Genomic DNA, 22,772 nt, shown 5'->3' on the forward strand with positions numbered 1-22,772 from the left:
TTTTGTGGTATCAACAGTACCCAAAGGCAGGTGCTTGACTGAGGGAAAGTTAATTGAACTCTCTGAGAACTGTTTTCATTATCTTTAAAGGGGGAGCAATAACTAATCCACAGGGTTGTTTAGCAGATTACCTAATTTTAATTTTTACTAAATTTATCCCACACAGAGTGGATGTTCATTAAATGATAGCTGTCAACATCATGACTGTTTTTGTTATGACTGTTAATATAAAATAAAATCCTTTATAGAATATTGATGTGTTTAGATTTTTAGTTGCTTTTATTATTCTTTAAGCTAGATTGTCAACCTCTTAAGTTTAGAGCAGCATTTAACTTTATGTTCTGCGGTCTTAGTGTAATACCTTCTACCTACAACTCAATACTTGTTGGTTTAATGAATGATTGAATTAATGCATTTTATGGCCTAACTTTAGTCAGTTAGGTCTGAACTGCTGAAATTATTATAGTGACATCTAGGTATGTAAGGAAAACCACTTTCTGAAATCATCAAGCCAGTCTTGGGTAGTATTGATAATGAATTGCTATGGAAATCAGGATATATATATATTTATTTTTTTTAAATTTGATTAATTCTTCAAATTTTATTTGAAAAAATCAAACCTACAAAAAAGATGAAAGAATAACACATTGTGCATCAGTACTCTTTCTTTTTTTGCTGAGCCATGTGACAGTTTACCTATAAATACTGCAGCATGCCTCTCCTTAACTACAATACAATGATCATACTGCAGACCTTTAATGATTCAGAGGATACTGTCCCTTTAAAAATCTTCTCAATTGTTCTTCCCCTCCCCACAAATCCTTTTTAGGTGTTTCCTCCTGATCCAGCCTGTAATCTTAGATCACGTCTTGGATTTGGTTGTCTTGCCTCTTTGCACTCCTTTATCTCCTCTTCCTACCATTGTGTGTGTAAGTGTTTTTTCATTGGTGATTTTGAACACTACTTCTCTTTCTTCACATTTTTGTAAAATGATTTGAGGATCAAGTCATCTGGGTAAATTACAATAAATTTCAGGTTTCAGATAGGTTATCCAATCTACATTAACTATTGGGGCCTTTGTTGGAGATTGTCCAATGCTTCCTGGATTGGATCCTAAATTCTTAATTAGAAGAGATTAGCAGATTGGAAAACTAAATGTGGTTGGCTAAACTCAGAGATTAAATTGACCTGCCACATCTATACCAAGTGGTAGCAGGGAGTGGAAGAGAAAGGGATGCCTTAATTATTGGCTAACTGAAATAAAGAAATGAAAAATAAAAAAAGAAGCAGAGGTATTTATAGAGCCATGGGGAAGCACTTGTAAAGCTACTATTATTGGCTTGAAGTCAGGTTATTGATGAAACTTATAAAATTCTGAATGTTATTTGCAGATTAAAACAAAAGGAAGCTATTTCAAAACAATGATTTTTGTCACTCAGCACACTTGAAATCTTGTTTATGTCTCACTTAACGGACAGTATAAAATAGCTGCACTGCAGGTTAGAACATTTCATCAGAAATTTAATCCAGCTATCCAGGGTTTATTTAAAGCCTCTGATATTTGATCACTTCATTAAAACAAGTTGGAACCATCCGAAAGCTGAGTTACCTGGGCCATGTTTTCTAAGATACTGTGCATCATGACATGCCATAGTTATATAAGGGACAGTCTAACTTCTCAGTATAATTTCTAGTGAAAAAGTGTCTGTCAAGACTAACTTATGTGCTGCCCATGGCCAGAATGAAAGACAATCTAAACAATGTGTTTTCTATTTTGATTTTCAACTAAGAAAATTCAGTAGTATTTGTTGGTCAAACCATGTAATATGCTCAACTCCAAAATGAGGAAGCATCTCATCTTCCTACTTCATTCTTGTTAGCTTCATTAAAATTAAAAAAATACCTTGACATAATTTCAAACAACAGAAAAGCTGTAAGAATACTACAAAGTATTCTCATATACCATTCACCTAGGTTACTCATGTTAACATTTTATCTTATTTGTTTTATGTCTTCTCATGTAGATTTTCCCCCTTAAATTATTTGAGAGTAATTTCAGATGTGAAATTGAGGTTGTAAAGATGAAGTTTCTTTACCCCTAAATACTAAAGTTTGTATTTCCTATAAACAAAGACCTCATCTTGCATAGCTATAATACAATAATCAAAATTGGGAGTTAACATTGATACAATACTATTACCATCTACTGATCAAAATTCACCATCTGTCCTTAATGCAGTGCATATCAAAAATAATCTCAGATTATAAATTGCATTCAGTCGTTCTATCTCATTAGTCTTGTCAGCCTGACATTTTCAAAGAGTATACCTCAGTTAGAATGTCTCTTATATGGGTTTATTTGATACCAAGGGAACATTGCATGCAAAGATGGGCACAATAAAGGAGAGAAATGTTGTGGACCTAACAGAAGCAGAAGATATTAAGAAGAAGTGGCAAGAATATACAGAAGAACTATCCAAAAAAGACCTTCATGACCCAGATAATCACAATGGTGTGATCACTGACCTAGAGCCAGACATCCTGGAATGAGAAGTCAAATGGGCCTTAGGAAGCATCACTACGAACAAGCTAGTGGAGGTGATGGAATTCCAGTTGAGCTATTTCAAATCCTAAAAGATGATGCTGTGAATGTGCTTTGAATGTGCTGCAGTCAATATGTCAGCAAATTTGGAAAACTCAGCAGTGGCCACAGGACTGGAAAAGGTCGGTTTTCATTCCAATCCCAAAGAAAGGCAATGCCAAAGAATGCTCAAACTACTGCACAATTGCATTCATCTCACACGCTAGCAAAGTAATGCTCAAAATTCTCCAAGCCAGGCTTCAACAGTAAGTGAACCATGAACTTCCAGAAGTTCAATCTGGATTTAGAAAGGCAGAGGAACCAGAGATCAAATTGCCAACATCCGCTGGATCATCAAAAAAGCAAGAGAGTTCCAGAAAAACTTCTGCTTTATTGACTATGCCAAAGGCCTTGACTGTGTGGATCACAGCAAACTGTGGAAAATTCTTAACAACATGGGCATACCAGACCATCTGACCTGTCTCCTGAGAAATCTGTATGCAGGTCAAGAAGCAACAGTGGAACAACAGACTGGTTCCAAATTGGGAAAGGAGTATGTCATGGCTGTTTATTGTCACCCTGCTTATTTAACTTATATGCACAGTATATCATGTAAAATGCCAGGCTGAATGAAGCACAAGCTGGAATCAAGATTGCTATGAGAAATATCAATAATCTCAGATTTTTGGATGACACCACACTTAGGGTAGAAAGCAAAGATGAACTAAAGAGCCTTTGATGAAAGTGAAAGAGGAGAGTGAAAAAGTTGGCTTAAAGCTCAACATTCAGAGAACTAAGATCATGGCATCTGGTCCCATCACTTCATGGCAAATAGATGGGGAAACAGTGGAAACAGTGAGAGACTATATTTTGGGGGGCTCCAAAATCATTGCAGATGGTGACTGTAGCCATGAGATTAAAAGACGCTTACTTCTTGGAAGAAAAGCTATGACAAAGCTAGACAGTATATCACAAAGCAGAGACATTACTTTCCCAACAAAAGTCCATCTAGTTAAAGTTTCAATTTTTTCCAGTAGTCATGAATGGATGTGAGAGTTGGACTATAAAGAAAGCTGAGCGCCAAAGAATTGATGCCTTTGAACTGTGGTATTGGAGAAGACTCTTAAGAGTCCCTTGGACTGCAAGGAGATCCAACCAGTCCATTCTAAAGGAAATCAGTCCTGAATATTCATTGGAAGGACTGATGCTGAAGCTGAAACTCCATTACTTTGGCCACCTGATGCGATAAACTAACTCATTGGAAAAGATCCTGAAGCTGGGAAAGAGTGAAGGCGGGAGGAGAAGCGGACAACAGAGGATGAGATGGCTTGATGCCATCACTGACTCAATGGACATGAGTTTGACCAAGCTCCGGGAGTTGGTGATGGATAGGGAAGGCTGGCGTGCTACAGTCCATGGGGTCGCAAAGAGTCAGACACGACTGAGCGACTGAACTGAACTGATGTTTGCTCATGATTAGATTCAGATTATGCATTTTTAACAAGAATGCCACAGAAGTGAGTTAGCAGTGCTTTGGTTTTTATTGTTGTTGTTGGTTGTTTTGTTTTTGATTTTGCCTGTGCTAGGTCTGCATTCTAGTACACATACGGGCTCAGGCTCAAAGCTGCGTTCCCTGCATTGGAAGGCAGATTCTTTTTTTAATAATTTATTTATTTTTAATTAGAGGATAATTGCTTTACAGTGTTGTGTTGTTTTTTGCCATACATCAACATGGAAGGCAGATTCTTAACCAGTGAAACACCAGCGAAGTTCTTTGTTTTTTTGTTTTTTTTCAGTGAATTTATATCTGAAAGCACATGATGTCAGTTTGTTCCATAACTATGTTCTTAACATTGATCTCTTGGTTAAGGTGGCATCTGCCAAGTTTCTCCTAAATTACCCTTTTTCCTTCTGTAATAAATTTCTCCTGTAGAGATGCTTTAAGACTGTGTAAGCATTCTGTTACTTCTTAGTTTTTAGTATCCATTCATATTTCTTGACTGATATAATTATGATGGACTTCATTTTAAGCTGAACATTTTATTTGGTTATCTTTAAGTCATCTTAACTTTCCTTTGGACATAATAATGGCACATATTTTAAGTTTTGGAGGTTAAATGAAGGAAGCTTTTCAATAATAATGAAAAATGCCTCTGACTATTTAACGTCCTATTGCACAGTGTGACCAAATGGTTCATTTTGGTTGAGAAAGTTGGATTCTGGTCACTATATGATCAAATATGGGCATAGTAAGTATCTGGGATGTTGAAAAATGGAAGTGAGAAGATGATGAGGCTAAGTAGGTTTAGGATTGGAAGAGAATGTGACTCAGACTTCATTCCTTCTTTATCTTGCCCTTTCCACTCTTATCTTCCACACAACCCTATCTTACAAAAAACTCAGTGCAAAAGAGAGAAGTCTAACTCAGAGGAACTCAGTGGAGACAAAGTAAAATAGAAGATAACCAGTCAATCAGTAACAGCTTATTCCCTCAATCTAGGACAAAGTAGCATTAAAATTTTTTTGTTGTTGATTGTGAGCTAGATAGGAAATAAATTACATTAATCATCTTTCAGGGTGTGTATAAATTATAAAACTTTAAGTCCAGGTGATATTTATAGATTATCAGAATAGCAGGAAAAGTATACTAGCACCCAAGGTACAATTAATGATCTGAAACAAATATTAAAGTGTAGTCAAAATTTTGTTGAGCAAGAAAATACAAACATCAGTATGATTTCAAAGGAAATCCAATGAACTCATTTAAACTAATTTTAAATTACAAAAAAAGAATAATCTTGAAGGAAATGTATGAAGAAGCAGAGGACAGGCCCCCCTCAATCTGCGGGGGATGCAAGCAGGACAGCACACTTCAATCTGTGGGGAACTCAAGCAGAGGACAGGACCCCCTCCGTCTACAGGGGACTCTATCAGAGGTCAGGGCCCCCTCAATCTGCAGGGGACCCAAGCAGAGCACAGGCCTCTGGGTCCTGGGGCTGCATGTGAGGCCTGGTGCTCCATTCCACCCCTCCTGCTCAGCTACTGCTCCTATAGCTGAGTGACCACACCTTGCTTATGACATGGTTGTGGGCATACAAGGTCTGTCACATGCTTTTCAACTATCTACCTGGCTTCGGGACTCTGAGATACTAGAGAAGTCCAGCCACACTACAGCTGTCATCTCTGCATCCAGCTGACCCCACTTGGAGGAGGTCTCTTGGCCCCTGGCCACCCCCTATGACTTATAGCCTGCCGGCAACCCCCAGCCTCTGCAGGTTCAAAGCCTTAGCCCTCTGGGTCCCTAGGCCCAGCGTGGTCCATACTCACCTCCCATGCCAGAAGTGGCTGGGACCCCGCAAAACATCCTGCCGATTATGAGTCAGGTGACTGGGAGAGAGAGGCTGCAGCCACTAGAGGGGTGACCTGGGGAAGAGAACATACAACATAAGCTCTTAAGAAAAAAAGCCCCAGCATGTCTTCACACAAGAATAAATTTGGAGGAACAGAGAAAAAAAAAAGAAGAAATATATGAAGAAAATGAAAAATGTTCTTTATATTCATTGTCCCTCCCTTCTTTAATCCTCCTTACTCTCACATCTGAAGGGTAGATCCTCTTAATAGTTTTGTGGGCATTAAATAACAGCCTTATTTATTTGGCTGTGCCAGGTCTTAGTTGCAGCATGTAGACTCTTTAGTTGTGGCATGTGGGATCTAGTTCCCTGACCAGGGATCGAACCCAGGCCTCCTGCACTGGGATCATGAAGTCTTAATCACTGGACCACCAGCTTCCCTGGTGGCTCAGATGGTAGAGAATCTGCCTGCAATTCAGGAGACCCAGGTTTGATACCTCCTGCTTTGGGAAGATCCCCTGAGGAAGGGAATGGCGACCCACTTCAGTATTCTTCCCTGGAGAATTCCATGGATTGAGAAGCCTGGCAGGCTACAATCCATGGGATTGCATGAGTGAGGGAATAAAACTTTGACTCTCACTGGGAAAGTCCCTAGCCTTATTTTTGAAATGTATTTTATATACAGTGAAATACCCAGGTCTTAAAAATATTACTTAACCAGTTTTGATGAATGCACAGTAAGACATCCATCTTTTCTGTCATCCTAGCACCTCTTCCTGGAGAAGGCAATGGCACCCTACTCCAGTACTTTTGCCTGGAAAATCCCATGGACGGAGGAGCCCGGTAGGCTGCAGTCCATGGGGTCGCTAGAGTCGGACACAACTGAGCGACTTCACTTTCATTTTTCACTTTCATGCATTAGAGAAGGAAATGGCAACCCACTCCAGTATTCTTGCCTGGAGAATCCCAGGGATGGGGGAGCCTGGTAGGCTGCCGTCTATGGGGTCGCACAGAGTCGGACACGACTGAAGTGACTTAGCAGCAGCAGCAGCAGCACCTCTTCCTAGTTAATCTGCTCTCCCTCCAAGCAACTACTGGGTTTATTTCTATCACCGTAGGTTGATTTTGCCTTTTCTATAATTTTTTCACATATTGAATTTTATAGAATATATTTTTCTGGGAGTATTTAGTGTACTCACAGTTGTGCATGGATCACCACAATCAATTTTAGAACCTTTTCCTTATCCCCCCAAATAATGTATTTCACAGAAAAAGGATCATACTTTATAAGTGGTTTCTTTCATTTAACATAATGCTTTCAGGATTCATCCATGTTGTAGCACGTACCTTCCTCTCTTCCTGCATGATATTCCATTGTATGCATGCAGCGTATTTTACTTACTCAGTCACCAGCTGAGGTCCATTTGAGTTATTTCCACTTTTTGGCTCTTCTGAACAATGCCGATATGTGGATTCACTACAAGTTTTTGTGTAGACATGTTTTCATTTCTCATGGGTACATACCTAGGAATGGAATTGCTCAGTCATGTTAATTCTATGTTTAACTCTTAGAGGAACAGCCAGTGTATGAAAGATCCAATTTCTCTACATTCAGGCCAATGCATTCTTATGCAGGGCTTTTTCTGGGTGTGAACATATATTTTCATTTGTCTTGCGTAAGTAGAATTTGAATTGCTTGTAGGGTAGATGTATGTTTAATATTTTAAGACTCTTCCACTGAAATTATGAGACTATTAATTGCTCTGCATCTTCTCCAACATTTGGCTTGTCAGTTGTTTTATTTAGTCATTCTAGTTATAGCTGTGTTCTTGTCAATTGTTACCCATTAAATGGCTCTATAATAGCTGCTTTAATTATAACAATGTATTCATTTTAAACATTTTATTATTTATTTATTTTTGGTGCACTGGGTCTTTGTTGCTGCATTTGGGCTAGTTTCTAGTCATGGTTCAAGGGCTTCTCCTTTGGTGTCTTCTTTTGCTGGGGAGAATGGGCTCTAGGTGCAGGAGTTCAGTAGTTGCAGCGAGCAGGCTTAGTTGTCCCCCCAGGCATGTGGAATCTTCCTGGATCAGGGATTGATCCTGTGTCCTCTGCACTGGCAGGCAGATTCCCAGCCTCTGGACCACCAGGAAAGTCTTACTGTAATTTATTTTTGAATAATAGTCTATATATTACCTAAAATAGTAGCATTATCAAATTACAATAGCATTGTCAGGAAAATATTATTGTTCAGGAGAAATAATTGGCTTCTGCTTTTTCATCATTATAATTATTGCTAAAGTAAACATATTTGATTGAACACAGATATTTTAAGATGTTATATAATTATCTTTTTAAAGATGTTATATAACGGAGAAGGCAATGGCAACCTACTCCAATACTCTTGCCTGGCAAATCCCATGGACAGAGGGGCCTGGTGGGCTGCAGTCCATGGGGTCGCTAGGAGTCGGACATGACTGAGTGACTTCACTTTATTTTTTCACTTTCATGCTTTGGAGAAGGAAATGGCAACCCACTCCAGTGTTCTTGCCTGGAGAATCCCAGGGACTGGGAGCCTGATGGGCTGCTGTCTCTGGGGTCTCACAGAGTCGAACACGACTGAAGCTACTTAGCAGCAGCAGCAGCATAGGTTATAAAGATGTTATATAATGTCAGATAACATTAAGCCTATAATAACTATGAAAAAAAATAAAGTTAAAGGTGACGTAAGTTTTTTTTTGTAAGAGTTTGTGTTTAGTTTTGTTAACTGTAGAGAGGAGACAATTTATCCTGTAGCTTTGCTGTTTATTGGCTTTTAATCTTTAGATTAAAACATAAATAGAACATAGAAAAGAGGAATTGAAGTTCAAGATGTTTCCTGATAGCATAAAAACCTCATGCTTGGTCTAAAAAGAGTTCAAATTTCTAATTAAAGTAGATTACATCAGATAATACTGACAGTAGTTGTAAATAAGAGCACTTACAAATAACATCAGTAAGATTTATGATGTTATGGGGAACGATAGAGGTGCCTGGAAATTTAAAATAAAGGAGTAAAAAACATAGTAAGTTGTCAGCTTCACAAAAGAAGAAATATAAATGTCCAAGATATAAGTTTTAAATGGTCAGCCTCTATAATAAGTTGAAAAGCATACATTATTCTATCTTTTTTCCTTTCCATTTGAATTTGGAAAGCTAAAAGAACATGATCACAAAATATGGAAAATTTGACTTAAAATGGGACAGTCTATGCACTCTGTGAGAAAATACATTGGTACTATCTTCCTTCTTCCCTGAAGTGCTGAAATGGTAAAGAATCCGCCGGCCAATGCCGGAGACGTGGGTCTGATCCTTCGGTCAGCAAGATCCCCTAGAGTAGGAAATGGCAAGCCACTTCAGCCTCCTTGCTTGGAAAATTCCATGGATAGAGGAGCCTGGCAGGCTACAGTCATGGGTTCTCAAAGAGTCAGACACTGAGCCACTGAGCACTACCACTATCTTTCTGGAGAGCAATTTGGATAGTCTTGAAAGTGTATGGCTACTTCAGTCTAAAGAAAGGACTCATAGCCCTTTGTTCTATTCTGTGGAGTATAATCCATCACTGATATATAACTGAAGGCTTAAGGGAGACTTGCCATATCAGGTTCCCAGGATGAAGTAGGACTGATGGATGAAGGGTGGGATGAAACGGCACACTGGACAGTTTCTTGTTACTGTTTGCACTTAAGCAGAGGTTGGTGGATTGCTTGATAGAGGAATTGCAGATAGTTGGTGCTTGGCCTTACTAGATGGACTCCGTGCCCTTGAAAGTCTCTTCTAACCTTGAGATCCTCTCAGCAGCTTAAGCAGAAAACACAGATGGCCACTTCATAACTTACTTAGCCACTAAGCTTGTGTAGTAAGGGTTTTATATCAGAGCATGGTTAGCCTCTGGTGTATCTGTCCCATAATTAGTAAAACCCAGCTGGCACTGCAGGCAAAGGGTAAGATGTATAAAACTTCAATGTAAATAATCTTAAAATGCCAGACATGAAAGATTCCACTATTTTTATGTAGCTGGGTTCTCACTTCTTAGAACTACATATAATGATGTGTAAGTTTAGCTCAAGGTGAATTTTTCTTGGGATGTGTAAAGGAGATGATTGTATTTGCTGGTATCATTGTGTTTCCTAGTACCAAGTACATTGTTTTATGATTTGTTGTCTACTGCCACTGCAAATCCTTTTTTATCACTTCTTTAGAATTTCAGCTTTGCGTTTATTCCCGCCAGACATTTTCATATTTTTCAGATGAATTCTACACTTGTCTTTATTTCCATGATAATTCCATGAAGCAATATATTATTTTTAACAAACTTATTTTTCTTGTTTTGTGTTTATTTATTTTACTGTACAAAAACATCAAACTTTACTTTTTTTTAAATTAATTTTTTCCACCCTGCATTGAGATATAATTGACATATAACACTGTACAAGGTTAAGGTGTTCAGTTCAGTTCAGTCGAGTCCGACTCTGCGACCACATGAATCGCAGCATGCCAGGCCTCCCTGTCCATCAACAACTCCTGGAGTTCACTCAGACTCACGTCCATCGAGTCAGTGATGCCATCCAGCCATCTCATCCTCTGTCTTCCCCTTCTCCTCCTGCCCCCAATCCCTCCCAGCATCAGAGTCTTTTCCAATGAGTCAACTCTTCGCATGAGGTGGCCAAAGTACTGGAGTTTCAGCTTTAGCATCATTCCTTCCAAAGAAATCCCAGGGCTGATCTCCTTCAGAATGGACTGGTTGGATCTCCTTGCAGTCCAAGGGGGACTCTCAAGAGTCTTCTCCAACACCACAGTTCAAAAGCATCAGTTCTTCAGAGCTCAGCTTTCTTCACAGTCCAACTCTCACATCCATACATGACCAGAGGAAAAACCATAGCCTTGACTAGACAGACCTTTGTTGGCAAAGTAATGTCTCTGCTTTTGAATATGCTATCAAGGTTGGTCATAACTTTCCTTCCAAGGAGTAAGCGTCTTTTAATTTCATGGCTGCAGTCACCATCTGCAGTGATTTTGGAGCCCAGAAAATAAAGTCCGACACTGTTTCCACTGTTTCCCCATCTATTTCCCATGAAGTGATGGGACCGGATGCCATGATCTTCGTTTTCGGAGTGCTGAGCTTTTAAGCCAACTTTTTCACTCTCCTCTTTCACTTTCATCAAGAGGCTTTTTAGTTCCTCTTTACTTTCTGCCATAAGGGTGGTGTCTCTGCATATCTGAGGTTATTGATATTTCTCCCAGCAATCTTGATTCCAGTTTGTGCTTCCTCCAGCCCAGCGTTTCTCATGATGTACTCTGCATATAAGTTAAATAAGCGTGGTGACGATATACAGCCTTGACATACTCCTTTTCCTATTTGGAACCAGTCTGTTGTTCCATGTCCAGTTCTAACTGTTGCTTCCTGACCTGCATACAGATTTCTCAAGAAGCAGGTCAGGTGGTCTGGTATTCCCATCTCTTTCAGAATTTTCCAGTTTATTGTGATCCATACAGGTGTGTAATGTGATAATTTGGTATATGTGTATGTTTTGAAATGATTATCACATTTTTATGTTGTTTTGGAATCAGTGAAATTTTCTTCCCTTTTAGTAGTTTGTAGCATTAGTCTCATTTATTACTGGCTAAAATTTTTCTCTTTGCTGTTTTTAAATTAATTATTAGTTAAAAGGTCTTAGATATCATTTGAATCTCTATGAGACAAGTATTGCTTGTCCCTGGTAAAAGTCCTTTGTTAACCATATTTAATCCAGTCTTTAGTCCCTCTGATTGCTCATCCCCAAGCTGATTTGTCTGAATCACTTTTGCAAGTAGAATACCCAGAGACCTTGTTGGAATTGCTTCATTATCAATGTCCAAATGTATAACATCTGCTGAGGTTTCTTCCTGCCTGGAGCCTTGTGTTCTCAAAACTCCCATTAGTTTCCATGGATGTCATCTCATTTGTTAGCAAGCATCAAACTGGTTTAGGAACAGACCACTAAGGGCTAGCTGGCAGCTTGCCAGAGAGGTAAATTTAGGGTCAAGTTGTGACTTTGTAATCCTTAAAAGAGAGGTGAGAAAAATTCAGCAGTAACAAAAAACCATCGGTGTTCACAGACTAGGAAATCATTTTCTGGTGCTCTTTTCATTTTCTTTTATTAAAAGCCTTATATTTGGTTGTCAGTCTTTACAACCATACTTAGTGGATGATATTAAACCTTAAGGATTTCCCGTTTCATCATGTAACACCAGTCTTTTGGAAACTGTAAAATTCAGAATCTTTTTTCTGATTTATGGTTTTATTCTTGTGTTCCTTTTCCTTTATTTGATTTATATTCTATGTTTAAGATGTTTATGAGGCTTTGAAAAGTAATGGAGCTGTAGATTTGAATTTGCCTGTTTCTAATTGTTAAAGAAATACTTAAAAGGAAAGGGGAAAATGCAGTGCCTTCCTCTATATCATTAAATGACTTCTAAATTATTATTATTATTTTTTGTAATGTCTACATTTCCTTGTAATGCCTTCATTTTCATCTATGACATTTTGTTTGCCCTATGAAGTATTTGAAACAATGATGGCAATGCCAGTGCTAATGTTTTATTTCAAATAACATGTGTCCAAGCAGACACTTAAGTATCTTTTCCTTTAATTGTAAATTTATTTGTTGTGGACTATAAGCCTCCTCCAACTTACCCAGATGGACAGAATTAACATTTGTCTCATACTCTTTCAAATCACTTTTGTTACATATAAGAGCATACATATGTATGTATGCATAGAGTATGTATACATCGAGTTTGTATGGACTAAGAGCCTCCTCCAACTCACCCAGATGGACATTATTAACATTTGTCTCATATTCTTTTTTTTTTTTTTTGTCTCATATTCTTTCAAATCACTTTTGTTACATATAAAAGCATATATACAGAGAGTGGTATCATAGGCTATCATTTTGCCATATGCTTTTTAAATTTCACTTCTGAAATAATACATGCAGAGTTCATGTAAGACATTTGTGTAGTTCAGAATTAGTACAAGAACAGTCAATCACCAGTCAAGTGGTTAAGAAATAGGATATTGCCAATAGTGCAACCATCTGTGCATATCATTCTAACATCTCATCATCTTCCCAACCCCCAAGAGGAAATTTCTTTCCTGCCCTTAGCATAATCATTTCTTTACTCGTCTATATAAAGTTTTGTCATTCCTGCATGCATCTTCAATACTATAGTTCTTAAGGGTAAATTTCTATAGTATAAATACATAGGAGGGAGATGAGCATGTAGTTGAAAGAAAATTTTTTCTCTTGAATAAAATATTTTTTTCTCATTACAAGAATGTTTCCCCAGTCACTAATTCCATAGCAAATAATAAACATTTGGTTTATGTTCCTATAACTACACTAACATTAATTATGGTTTTATAAAAATTAGATTGTATTATATTACTTTTTTGAGGCTTCATTCTTGTAATATTAAATTTATGTACTTCTTGTTGGGTCAGAGTAAGTAGATTTCTATCATGATTTTAATAAATTGAGAAATATGGATTTAAGAGTACTATTTAAAGACACTACTCTTAAATCCTTTAAATACTACTCTTAAATTTAAGAGTTTAAAGACATAAAGGGAATCAGTCATAAAATCAAAATAGTCTGTCTTTTAAATTAATAGAGTAAAATAAAAGAAAAATGACCCATTTAACAAATATAGACCCAACCTAAAAGAAATCCCACAGACTGAATAAATAAAACAAAATATAAATGATCTATTGTTCACAAGACACAATCCTAAAAGCAATGTGAGTTGAAATGCAAACGATGGGCAAAAGATTTTCCAGAAAAGTGTAAACAAAAATAATGTACTTGAGGTGTAAATTAAAATTTTTTGATAGTTATTTTCCTCTAAATTTAAACTTAAACCAAGAGCAACAAATTTATTACCTCTAGATATTATCAATCCTTATTCTTTATAGTCTGACATTTTTAAGTGATTACATTATTTTCACTTTAAAAATTATTACTGAGATTTTTTTCCAGTCTTATTGAGGTATAACTGACAAATAAAGGGAATTTCCTGGCAGTCCAGTGGTTAGGACTCTGAGCTTTCACTGCTGAGGGCATAGATTCAATCCCTGGTCAGGAAACTAGTTGGATCCCACAGATTACCTAGTGTAGCTTTCTCCCTCCACCACCACAAAAAAATTGACAAATAGATTTGCAAGCTACTTAAAGTGTACAATGTGAAGAGTATTCCCTCCATTGAGTTAATTAGCATGGATTTATCTTTCCCTTTCTCATAGACTTACCTTTTTCATTTTTCTTTCTGAAAACATGTAAATCTTGCTCTCTTGTTGTTGTTCTTTTAATTACTAAATCGTTCTGATTCTTTTGAGATTCCAGGGATCATAGCCCACCAGGCTCATCTGTCCATGGGATTTCCTAGGCAAGAATATTGGAGTGGGTTGCCATTTCCTTCTCAGAATCTTCCCAACCCAGAGATTGAACCCAAGTGTCCTGCGTTGGCAGGGAAATTCTTTACCACTGAGCCACCTGGAAAGCCTTCCATTCTCTTAGCAAATTTCAGTTATACAGTACATTGTTGTCAACTATTGTTACTAAATTATACATTAGGACCTCAGACCTTATTCATTGTATAACTGAAAGCCTGTACCCTTTTACCAACCTCTCTCTGTTTCTCTCATGCCTCAGCTCCTACGAATCAATTTTTACTCTGTTTCTGTGTTTGATTTTTTTTTTTAGATTCCATAAATATATATGATACCATGCAATATTTATCTTTCTCTGTGTAACATATTTCTCTTGGAATAATGCCCATTAGGTTCATCCATGTTGTTGCAAATGGTAGGATTTCCTTGCTTTTAAAGACTATACGTGGGGCCACCCAAGACGGACGGGTCATGGTGAACAGGTCTGACAGAATGTTGTCCACTGGAGAAGGGAATGGCAAACCACTTCAGTATTCTTGCCTTGAGAACCCCGTGAGCAGTATGACAAGGCAAAAAGATAGGACATTGAAAGATGAATTCCCCAGGTCGGTAGGTGCCCAATACACTACTGGAGATCAGTGGAGAAATAACTCCAGAAAGAATGAAGTGATGAAGCCAAAGCAAAAACAACACCCATTTGTGGATGGGACTGGTGATAGAAGCAAGGTTTGATGCTGTAAAGAGCAATATTGCATAGGAACCTGGACTGTTAGGTCCATGAATCAAGGCAAATTGGAAGTGGTCAAACAGGACATGGCAAGAGTGAACGTCAACATTCTAGGAATCAGTGAACTCTGGTGTTGGAGAAGACTCTTGAGAGTCTGTTGGACTGTAAGGAGATCCAACCAGTCCATCCTAAAGGAAATCAGTCCTGAACTGATTTTGAACTGATTCAACTGATGTTGAAGCTGAAACTCCAATACTTTGGCCCCCTAATGTGAAGAGCTGACTCATTTGAAAAGACCCTGATGCTGGGAAAGATTGAGGGCAGGAGGAGAAGGGGACGACAGAGGATGAGATGGTTAGATGGCATCACCGACTCGATGGACATGGGTTTGGGTAAACTCTGGGAGTTGGTGATGGACAGGGTGGCCTGGCAAGGTGTGGTTCATGGGGTTGCAAAGAGTCAGACATGACTGAGCGACTGAACTGAACTGAAAGACAATAAAATCCCATTCTGTATATATACCACATTTTTTGTACCCATTACTCATTAATCAATTGACAGACACTGAAGTTGTTTCCGTACCTTGACTATTTTGAATAGTGCCACTACTTTATTTGAGGTAGTATCTCATTGTGGTTTTGATTTGTGTTTTTTTAATAATGAATAATGATTAGCTTCTTTTTATGTACCTGCTGGCCACCTGTTTGTCTTCTTGCGAAAAATATCCATTAAGTCCTTAATTTTTATTTACTTATTATTTTTGGAATGAAACAGTTTTTCTTTCTTTTTTTTTATCTTCAAAAATTATTTGTTTTATTTTTCCATATACATATACTCTTGTCTTTTCTTTTTTTTTTAATTTATTTATTTTAATTGGAGGTTAATTACTTTACAATATTGTATTGGTTTTGCCATACATCAGCATGAATCCCTATGGGTATACATGTGTTCCCCATCCTGAACCCCCCTCCCAACTCCCTCCCCATACCATCCCTCTGGGTCATCCCAGTGCACCAGCCCCAAGCATCCTGTATCATGCATCAAACCTGGACTGGCGATTTGTTTCATATATGCTGTTATATATAGGCCCTCAGCAATGCCAGTCTCCCAAATCAACACACCCTCTCCCTCTCCCCCAGAGTCCAAAAGACTGTTCTATACATCTGTGTCTCTTTTGCTGTCTTGCATACAGGATTATCGTTACCATCTTTCTAAATTCCATAAAAATATGGAACCCTTCATGAATTTGCGTGTCATCCTTGCACAGGGGCCATGCTAATCTTCTCTGTATCATTCCAATTTTAGTATATGTGCTGCTGAAGCGAGCACTGAGACAGTTTTTCATAGAAAGTTTATTGATACTGAAGTTTCCTGGATGTGGTTTTCTGAATTTTTATTTCTATTTTTAATGTAATTAGAATTTTTACAACCTTTATTATAAAGGTAGCTGATGATTGGAATCTACACTTACATAGATACTTCTCCCTAACACTTTCCACATACACACACAGAGGACTGTATCATATGTAATTTTTCAGCTGCCCTTTTTAATACTATGTTTTGAAATTTTGTCATTGCAATACAGGCTACTTTAGTGAATACCTAGAATTCCATTGTACAGACATATTCTACGGTACTTTATTCACCCAGTCCTGTATCCTTTTGAAACATTTGTTGTTATGATGCAGCTCAAACAAGCTTTACATAAAAATTCTCCAAACTTTTTTTTTTTAATCTTTTTTTGGCCACACCACAGTGGGATCTTAATTCCCCACCTAAATTCGAGACCATGCACCAAGCAGTGGAATGCAGGATCTTAACTATTGGACCACTAGGAAAGTCTCACATAAATATTCTCATATTAGTAAAGAACCACTATTCAAACTGCTGCACGACTGTGCTCATTTCACATGCCAGCGAGGTAAGGCTCAAAATCCTCCAAGCTAGGCTTCAACAGTATGTGAACCAAGAAATTCCAGATGTATAAGCTCAATTTAGAAAAGGCAGAGGAACCAGAGATCAAATTGCCAACATCTGTTGGATCATAGTAAAAGCGAGAGAATCCTAGAAAAACATCTACTTTTGCTTCCTTGACTATGCAAACACCTCTGACTGTGTGGATCACAACAAACTGTGGAAAATTCTTAAACAGTTGGGAATACCAGACCACCTTACTGCCTCCTGAGAAACCTGTATGCAGGTCAAGAAGCAACAGTTAGAACCAGACCTGGAACAATGGACTGGTTCCAAATCGGGAAAGGAGTACCTCAAGGCTGTATATTGTCACCCTGCTTATTTAACTTATATGCAGAGTACATCATGTGAAATGCTGGGCTGGATGAAGCAAAAGCTGGAATCAAGATTACTGGGAGAAATATTAATAACCTCAGATAAACTGATGACACCACTCTTATGGCAGAAAGCAAAGAACTAAAGAGCTTCTTGATGAAACTGAAAGAGGAGAGTGAAAAAGCTGGCTTAAAACTCAACATTCAAAAAACTAAGATCGTGACATATGATCCCATCACTTCATGGCAAATAAAAGGGGAAAAAATGGAAACAGTGGCGGATTTATTTTTTGGGGCTCCAAAGTCACTGCAGATGGTGACTACAGCCATGAAATTAAAAGATGATTGCTACTTGGAAGAAAAGTTATGACCGGCCTAGACAGCATATTAAAAAGCAGAGACATTACTTTGCTGACAAAGTTCTGTATGGTCAAAGTTATTGTTTTTCCAGTAGTCATGTATAGATGTGAGAGTTGGACAGTAAAGAAGGCTGAGGACCAAAAATGGATGCTTTCAAACTGTGATGTTGGAGAAGATTTTTGAGAGTCCCTTGGGTTGCAAGGAGATCAAACGAGCCAATGCTAAAGGAAATCAACCCTGAATATTCTCTGGAAGGACTGTTGCTGAAGCTGAGGCTCCAATACTTTGGCCACCACCATTCAAAGAGATGAGTCATTGGAAAAGACCCTGATTCTGGGAAAGATTGAAGGCAGGAGAAGGGGACAACAGAGGACGAGATGGTTGGATGGCATCACTGACTCAGTGGACATGGTTGAGCAAACTCCAGGAGATAATGAAGGACAGGGAAGCCTGCTTGCTACGGTCCATGGGGTCTCAAAAGAGTCAGACATGATGGAGTGACTGAACAACAAAACAAGTAAGTGCAATCAATTGATGTGTTAAATATGTGTGCAGAGATAGTAAAGAAGGGAGTGTTCAGTTTTATCTGAGTGCATTAGTCCCTCAGTCATGTCCAACTCTTTGCAATCCCATGGACTGTACCCTGCCAGGCTCCTCTGTCCATGGGATTCTCCAGGCAAGAATACTGGCGTGAATTGCCATTTCCTTCTCCAGGAGATCTTCCCAACCCAGGGGTTGAACCTGGATCTCCTGCATTGTAGACAGATTCTTTACCATCTGAGCCACCAGGGAAGCCCCTTTTATCTGAGTGAGGCAGCAGGATAAGAAATAATCGATTTGAAACAAAAAGAAATATTTGATCTGGGGTTTCCTTGGCAGTCCAGTGTTTAATCTGGGCTACCACTGATGTGGGAAAGTGGGAAAGTGTTTCATCTGGGAAAGTGTTTCATCCCTGTTTGAGAGATCAGATCCCTCGTGACTTGTGATGTGGACCAAAAAATAAAAAAATAAAAACACCACCACCAACAGCAAGAAGAAAATATATAAAAAGCTGGGGAATTAAGAAATACTTGATTCCACAGTGTCACATTTCCTCTAGTTCTTTATTAGAGGCAAATTTGAAGACCAAAAAGCTTTCTATGTTAAGTTCTACTTGATCATAGGGCTGCTTAAAATAGCCTAGAGGAAGCAAGGCTGGGGGTAGGGCTGGGTAGGGGAGAATGGTTGGTTTAAGAGACATTCTGTAAAATATGGCCCAAAGCCAGGAACTTGGAGGCCTTGCTTGCTAGACTGAAAAATGTGAATTTTGCTCTGGGGAATCTTGATTCCCTCTTTCCTTTACCAGGCTGTTCTTTGAGTCTTTATGGGCTTTTTAGCTTCAGATCTAAGGGAACCAGGCAGGGGTTAGTTTAGAATGTGTGGTTTCTAGAACCCCCTTGGGTGATGTTGTTGTTTAGCCAGGTGCAGTGTGGAATATAGCCTAAAGCAATTAGATTTGCATTTCAAATGAATTCCATAAATAACTGCATTGTCTAATAATTAGAAATTTGGGTAGGACAACTGATAAACCAATTTTTATTTTATTTTAATTTTAAAATTTAAAATACAACTTTATTTTGGTACCACTACATTTTCTTTCAATCATTGAATATTTAGCATTGAATTGCGGTTCATTAAGTATAAAATATACACTAAATTTCATAGGTTTTATGTAAAAATGTAAACTATCTGATAATTTTTACAATAATTCCATGCTGAAATAATATGCTTGCTATGGTGACTTAAACAGAAATATATTAAATTTTATTTTACCTGCTTCTTTTTACCTAAAGAAAATACCTCCTAAAAGCTTTGAAATGATTTCTGTAGCTCACATTGTATTTACATTGGACAGTGCTTCCTTAGAACAGCATGAAGGTTTCGGAGTGCTGTATTCTGCAAGCCAATCTGAATTCTGAGATTAATCCACTCAGGGTAGCTTAGGTCCTGACAATGTTTGCTATCTAACACTCATTAAAATGTGAGCTCCATAAGAACTGGTCCCTTTTCTCTACTTTTGATGGATACATGCCTTGTTATTGGTCTCTATAAGCATTTTGAATGAATGTATGGAGGCAAAGAAGTAGGAATGGGGAACACAGGGATAAATGGAAGGGTCTACTGAACTGAACTGAACTGCTTAACTTAATGGCTTCTCAGAAGACTCATGGGTCATTAGATGGATTTGGGGGTTAAAGCAAGCCCAAAGAATGAAGTAATTCATTAACTTTTAGACATGAAAGTTTTAACCACTCAGTCCTGTCTGACACTCTACGACCCCATTGACTGTAGACCACCAAAGTTCCTATGTCCGTGGAATTCTCCAAACAATAATATTGGAGTTGCCAGCCATACCCTTCTCCAGGGGACGTTCCTGACCAAGGGTTAGAATTTGGGTCTCCTGGATTGCAGGCAAATTCCTTACCATCTGAGCCATCAGGGAAGCCCTTTTAGACATGGTTCAGTTGTAACTGCCAGGTAAAGATGTCCAGTTAGTGGATAAATTTCACATTCAGGAGGAATATCTTTTCTTGATGTGAGAATCAACAGCAGGCAATCATAGACTGAAGGGCAAGTGTGCCAGTAAATGGGGTGAATGGAGAGGAGACAAAGGGAAATACTATCCTTTATATGTGGGGAAAGAAGCCAACCAGGGAGACTGAAATGATGGACTCAGAACTGAAAGGAGGATCTTAAGTGAGCAACTGGACTACAGTGGTGAATCTTGGATAGTTTCAGTCGGGTAGTGGGAGCAGAAGCCTAATTATAGTGGGTTGAAGGTACATGGTAGGTGATTGCAGTTTGGATGACATTCTTTGTGAACAGTGCAGTGAGGTAGGGTGGGAGCTAAATATTTCTGGAGGCTTTTGTTTTCTCAAGACAAAAGATTTCAGTGTGTCCTAGGCCGTGGGGAAGAAGGTAGCTGGAAGAGATTTACTGATCTTTGACTCCAGAATGCTCTCTGACTTTTCTGTTAGGAATGTATAAATACCTCTGTGCATACCATCACCAGCTAAGTGCTGAATAAATAGTCAGTATTCTTGGAGATTATGTTATTATTCTTAGAAAGTCTAAACTGAAATAGACATATTTTCTTCAAAGGGAAATGTTGGAGGAAGGGAGCAGAGACCCAAGGCATGTGGGCCATAAGCCTGGATGTGTGTCCATGGCCAGTCATATCTGACTCTGGGACCCCGAAGAGTGGCCCACCAGGCTCCTCTGTCCATGGCATTTTCCAGGCAAGAATACTGACCGGAGTGGTTTGCCAGTCCTTCTTCAGGGGATCTTCCTGACCCAGGGATTGAACCCGTGTCTCCTGCATTGGCAGAAGGGTTCTTTACCACTGTGCCACCAGTGTGCACGCATGCATATGGGCGATGTGGAATGCATCAAAAACTAAAACCTTTCTTGGTTCCTCATAGGATCATGAATTAGCTAGTTATCTGATGGCCTTCTGGAGGGAGTTAGGTGAGGCAAGGTCTTTGAATATTATCTTTGATCATGAGGGAACATTCCAGGTGGAATGATTTGACAGGGGTTAAACCCTAGTGGAAAACAGGATTACTAATCTCCAGAAATCTTGAGTAGAGTTTAAGTGCCATTAACAAACAAACCCAAAAAAGTGCATGTAAACTGCATTTGCAAAAACTGTGGTCAGATTAAATAATCTGCAATTTGTACGTTCTTCTTTTGTTTTTAAAATTAATATGGCAATTCATATTACGGTATTACTTAATACCAGGAAGTTTTCACTGTATCTTTTTCTCCTAATTATATGAAACTAACAAATTTGAAGAAAAAGTTATACTAGAAAGTAAAACATACCAGGGTTATTCTGAAGAGGATTTATAGGTCAAGGAATATTTGTGGGAGAAATAGACGGTGACCTCTGACTGCTTCCTTAAGAACTAGCCTCTAAATTGGGTCCCAGTTTCACTCCTTTCCTTAATAATTTGTGAGAACCCTGTGTGAAAAGTGAAAGTGTTAGTCTCTCAGTCATGTTTGACTCTTTGACTCCATGGACTGTAGCCCTCCAGCTCCTCTGTCCATGGAATTCTCCAGGCAAGAATACTGGAGTGGATTGCTATTCCCTTCTCCAAGGGATCTTCCTGGCCCAGGCACTGAATCCGGGTTTCCTGCAAAGCAGGCAGATTCTTTACTATCTGAGACACCAGGGAAGCCCTGTATGAAACCTATGTGCATATACTGAATTTGGAGATTAAGTTATGATATTTTATTTAAAGAGTAATGCTGTTCTGCTATAACTCACAGACGGATAAATAGATGTAGTATGTGCTGTGCTATACAGTAGTTATTTATCTTTTTAAAATTATTTTTTAAGTCCTGAGAAATTATTGTTTTTTAATTTAAGTATTAGTGTTTTGAACTGTAAAGTTGGAGAATACTTTTGAGAGTCCTTTGAGCTCCTAGGAGATCAAACCAGTCAATCATAAAGGAAATCAATAGTGAATATTCATTGGAAGTTCTGATGCTGAAACTGAAGCTTCAATACTTTGGCCACCTGATGCGAAGAGCTGACTCATTACAAAAGACCCTGATTCTGGGAAAGAGTGAAGGCAAGAGGAGAAGGGGACAACAGAGGATGAGATGGTTGGATGGCATCATTGACTCAATGAACATGAGTTTAAGCATGCTGCTGAATATGATGAAGGACAGGGAAGCCTGGTGTGCTGCAGTCCATGGGGTCGCAAAGAGTTGGACAGCAACAATACTAGTTGATTTACAATGTCATGTTAATTTCAGGTGCAATTCTTTTTTAGATTCTTTTCCCTTATAGGTTGTTATAAATTATTGAGTATAGTTCCGTGTGCAATACAGTAGGTCCTTGTTGGTTATCTATTTTATATATAGTCGTGTGTGTAAGTTGAGTTATCATAAGGAAATTGAGGTGCAAAAGGGATCTATAGAGCTTTATGCCATGTGGTTGGTAAGCAAT

The 22,772-nt window shown here is 38.4% G+C and overlaps 1 protein-coding gene and 1 non-coding gene across 4 annotated transcripts in view; one reads left to right on the forward strand and one right to left on the reverse strand.

Annotated features, from left to right (window-relative positions):
* Positions 1-22,772, forward strand: part of TET1 (tet methylcytosine dioxygenase 1) — a 135,784-nt gene that overhangs the window by 51,999 nt on the left and 61,013 nt on the right. The gene's annotated exons all lie outside the window — the stretch shown is intronic.
* On the reverse strand, positions 16,351-16,457 carry LOC113885625. Its single transcript, XR_003509277.1, has one exon. It is a non-coding gene; the product is annotated as a U6 spliceosomal RNA (small nuclear RNA).

This window comes from Bos indicus x Bos taurus, chromosome 28, assembly GCF_003369695.1.
Source record: "Bos indicus x Bos taurus breed Angus x Brahman F1 hybrid chromosome 28, Bos_hybrid_MaternalHap_v2.0, whole genome shotgun sequence".
Classification (NCBI taxonomy): domain Eukaryota; kingdom Metazoa; phylum Chordata; class Mammalia; order Artiodactyla; family Bovidae; genus Bos; species Bos indicus x Bos taurus.